Source organism: Tamandua tetradactyla, chromosome 14 (genome assembly GCF_023851605.1).
Source record: "Tamandua tetradactyla isolate mTamTet1 chromosome 14, mTamTet1.pri, whole genome shotgun sequence".
Taxonomy (NCBI): Eukaryota; Metazoa; Chordata; class Mammalia; order Pilosa; family Myrmecophagidae; genus Tamandua; species Tamandua tetradactyla.
In genome coordinates, this window is record NC_135340.1 from 45,624,715 (window position 1) to 45,629,116 (window position 4,402).

The 4,402-nt window shown below is 35.6% G+C and overlaps 1 pseudogene; it reads left to right on the forward strand.

The window, feature by feature from the left end:
* The first annotated feature begins 293 nt into the window (after positions 1 to 293).
* LOC143655441 (CCA tRNA nucleotidyltransferase 1, mitochondrial-like) lies at positions 294 to 1,892 on the forward strand (annotated as a pseudogene).
* The last annotated feature ends 2,510 nt before the right edge of the window (positions 1,893 to 4,402 follow it).

A 4,402-nucleotide genomic window follows, 5' to 3' on the forward strand; every position in this document is an offset into this window, starting at 1 on the left:
AAGCATACCAAAACACAGAACGATACGGCCCAAAGGAACAAATTAAAAAGTCAAAGAAACAGAATCAAAGATTAGTGATTAATCACACAACTAATGAAAGATGTTCAAACAAATGTTTTGTTCAAACAAAACAAATCAAATGATGTTCAAAAAACGGGTACAGAATTAAAGAGAATTAGTAAGGATAACTTAAAGGGTTAAAAGGAAAAAGAAAAATAGATCTGACAAGTAAAAACCAAAGGATAGATGGCTGACTCAAGAACTGCCTTTAGGTGCGTCGCGGTCCCGGGGTCATGGGGGAAGGTCGGAGCAGGGTGCGGTGAGAGGCCCTCTGGACCTCTGGGGAAAAGAGCCCAGAGTGGAGATGGGAGGTGCCGGCGTCCAGACCTCGTTCTAGCTGACTGCGCGTTGGTTCATGGGCTCAGCCGGCGCACTGGTTCAGGGGCTCCGCCTGCACAGCTGGTTCATAGGCTCCGCCCACACACTCTCCTTTCCTCGCGGCCGGACCGCGGAGTGTCCTCCTCTCTGTCTTCTGATCAGCACCCAGGGTGTGTGGTTGGTGACTTCCTAGATGTTGAGATATCAGGTATCCTTGGCACAGGCCAATACTGAGCTGTAGTTGGAGTAGACTGTGCCATCTGAAACAGCATTTACTTACAATGAAGTTGGAGTACCCAGGATTCCAAACACTCTTCACTGAAGGATTGAAGAGTTTGACAGAATTATTTATCGAAGAAAATCATCAATTAAGAATAGCAGGAGGAGCTGTAAGGGATTTATTGAGTGGAATAAAGCCTCAAAATGTGGATTTTACTACCACTGCTACCCCTACTCAAATAAGGAGATGTTTCAATCTGCTGATATTCATATGTATTAAGCAACAAAAGAGAAAAGCATGAAACAGTTACTGCCAGACTTTACGAGGAAAATTTTGAAATTTACTACACTCAGAATTGATGTTATCACTGATGGAAGACATGCTGAGGTAGAAGTCACAGCAGACTGGCAGAAAGATGCTGAACACAGAGATCTCACTGTAAATTCTGTTTTTAGGTTTTGATGTACCTTATTTGTAGTACTACTTTAATGGTTATGAAGATTTTAAAAATCTTCATTTTTAAAATTTTAAAAAGAAAGTTAGATTTGTTGGTGATGCTAAACAGAGAATACAAGAAGATTGTCTTAGAATTTTAAGATATTTCACACTTTATGGGGGACTTGTAGAAACACCTGGTAACATGACCCTGAGACTTGAGAAGCAATTGCAGAAAATGCAAAGGCTTGGCTAGAATACCAGGAGAGAGGAGTTGGGTGGAACTGAAAAAAATTCTCCTTGGTAACCATGTAAATCACTTGATTCACCTTATATGACATTGGTGTGACTCCTTACATAGGTTTACCTCCTAATACAAAATTACAAGAATTTAACAAAGTCAGTAAATATCTTGAAGGTTTTTCACCAAAGCCACTGACTCTCTTGGCCTCATTATTCAAAGTACAGGATGATGTCACTAAATTGGGTTTGATGTTGAAGATTTCCAAAGAAAAGAAAAACCTTGGTTTATTTATAGTTAAAAATAGGAAGGATTTAATTAAGGCAACAGATAGTTCAGAACCATTAAAACCCTATCAGGACTTCATCATAGATTCTAGGGTACCTGGGCCACTACTTGTGTATATGAGCTACCGAAGTACCAAGGAGAGCACTGTCTTCTAAAGGAAATGCAGCAGTGGTCAATTCCTCCTTTTCCTGTAAGCGGCTATGACATCAGAAAAGTGGGCATTTCTTTGGGAAAGAAATCGGGGCTCTATTGCAACAGTTACAAGAACAGTAGGAAAAAAGTGGTTACCAAATGGAAAAAGATGAACTTTTGAGTTACATAAAGAACTAAACTGAGGATAACTGGCTGCTAAAAAAGAGGAAATTTTTTTAACTATGCATGCCCAGCCTGGGAAAGTTGGACTTTGGCTTAACGGTTACATTCGAGCCTATTATTTTAACAAACATTTCTTTTGGGATAAGATGAATGTGTTTATGTGGTATGTAACAGTATATATATCAGATGCCATATGGATAGTGATAATTTCTTGTAATTAAAAGGATATATGGCTAGCTTAAAATTCCCATTGATGTGCTCCTAAATGCTAGATTTAGATTTGAGTCCTAAATGCTTTCAAGTTAAGTAGGTCTGTTACACAAACTGCTATTTTAGCTGCTATATGCTGATTTTTTTATAGTTCCCTTTCTGTGTAGTTAGTGGAGCATATTTATGCTCTGTGAGCAAGTAGCAATTTTGGACCTTGATAAAACAATTGAAAAGCATTTTTTATTAGAGCTCAGGTAAGTGGAGGTATGACAGTGTAACAGGGTCTTTGTTGCAAGGAAAGTAACTGCAGAAATGACTGCATGCAGGTTACTAATTAAATGCATTATGAAATAATACATTGAAATATTTAAGTACTACTAAAGTACATATTTGGACTCAACATAAAATTCCAACCACTCTAGAGAGGAAGTATGATTTAACCATTTCAAAAGTCTGGTTTTTGTATGTGTAAAACACGCTTACCTTGAAACAGTATTAAATGCATGTTTTTACATTTCAGAAAGTTTTATTTGCAAATTTCAGTAAGCAATATAGAACATTGTGAGATTATCCTTGGTGGGGGAGCAAAAAAATATTTTCTCATTGTACCTGGTTTGGATTTTGCTACTGAAAGGAACTCTCTGGAACAAGCATGTAGAATAAGAGCAAGTTTTAGTTCAGTTTAAGTACATAAGCAACCAGTGAAGTTACCAAAGCTATAAATCAAAATGGTATTAGTAGTAATAAAGTGGAAAAAAAAATGACAATCTTGGACCTCTATGAGCTGAATAAGGCAACAGCATACTTTCAACAATATCTTGAGGTGTTTTTCATTTACTCTATTAAAAAAAATATGCAACATGATAGTCAATTGATGTTTTCAGTCAAGGCAAAAAAAAAAAAAAAAAAGAACTGCCTTTACAGTAATAACATCGACTGTCCATGGATTGCACTCTACAATCAAAAGAAACAGATTGGCAGAATGTATTTAAAAATATGATCCATCTATATGCTGTTTACAAGAGACTCATCTTAAACCCAAAGATATAAATAGGATGAAAGTGGAAGAATGGCAAAAGATATTCCATGCAAGTAGTAACCAAAAGAAAGCTGGGGAGGCTATACTAATATTAAACAAAATAGATTTTAAATGCAAAAAAAAGTCATAAGAGATAAATGACACTGTAGATTAATAAAAGAGGCAATTCATCAAGAAGAAATAGCAATCAAGGTGCCCCAAAGTACATGAAGCAAACACTGGCAAAAGGATGGGAGTATTGGACAACTCTATAATAATAGTGAGAGACTTCAACATGCCACTGTATCAATTAGATAGAACTTCTAAACAGAGGATCCATAAAGAAACATGGAACCTAAATAAAAGGTAAATGAACTAGACCTAACAGATATATAAAGAACATTGCATCCCAAAGCAGCAGGATATACATTCTTCTCAAGTATTTATGGAACAGTCTCCAGGATAAACCATATTCTGGGGCAAAAAAAAACAAAACAGATCTTAATAAATTTGAAAAGACTGAAATTATGCTAAGTCCTTTTTCTGATCATAATGAAATGAAGCTTGAAATCAAATAAGAAACAGAGAATCATAAAATACACAAGTATATGGATAAACAACGTGCACTTAAACAATCAATGAGTCAAAGAAGAAATTTTAAGAGAAATCAGTAAATATTTCAAGATGAATGATAACAAGAGCATAGCAAAACTTATGGGATGCAGCAAAGTTAGTGCTGAGAGGGAAATTTATAGCTCTAAATGCCTGCATTAAAAAGGAAGAAAGGGCTAAAATTAGAGAGATCAAATGAAGAAAGAAGAGCAAACTAATCTAAAATAAGAAGAAAGGAAGAAATAACAAAGATTGGAGTAGAAACTAATGAAATGGAAAATAAAAAGAAATAGACTCAATGAAACCAAAACTTAGCTCTTTGAAAAGATCAATAAAACTGAGAAGTCCTTATAAGGCTAGACTGACAAAGATAAAATGAGGAAAGATGCAAATAAATAAAATCAGAAATAAGAGTGGGGCATTACCATGAACCTGAAGAAATAAAAATTATCATAAGAGGTTACTATGAACAACTGTATGCCAACAAGCTAGACAACTTAAATGAAATGGACAACTTCCTAGAAACATACAAATAACCTACACTGACTCAAGAAGAAAAAGAAGGCTTCATCAAAGCAATCACAAGAAAAGAGATTGAATTAGTCATCGAAAACCTCCCAACAAAATAAAGCCCAGGACCAGATTAATTCATGGCAAATTCTACAAAGTATTCCAAGAAGAATTA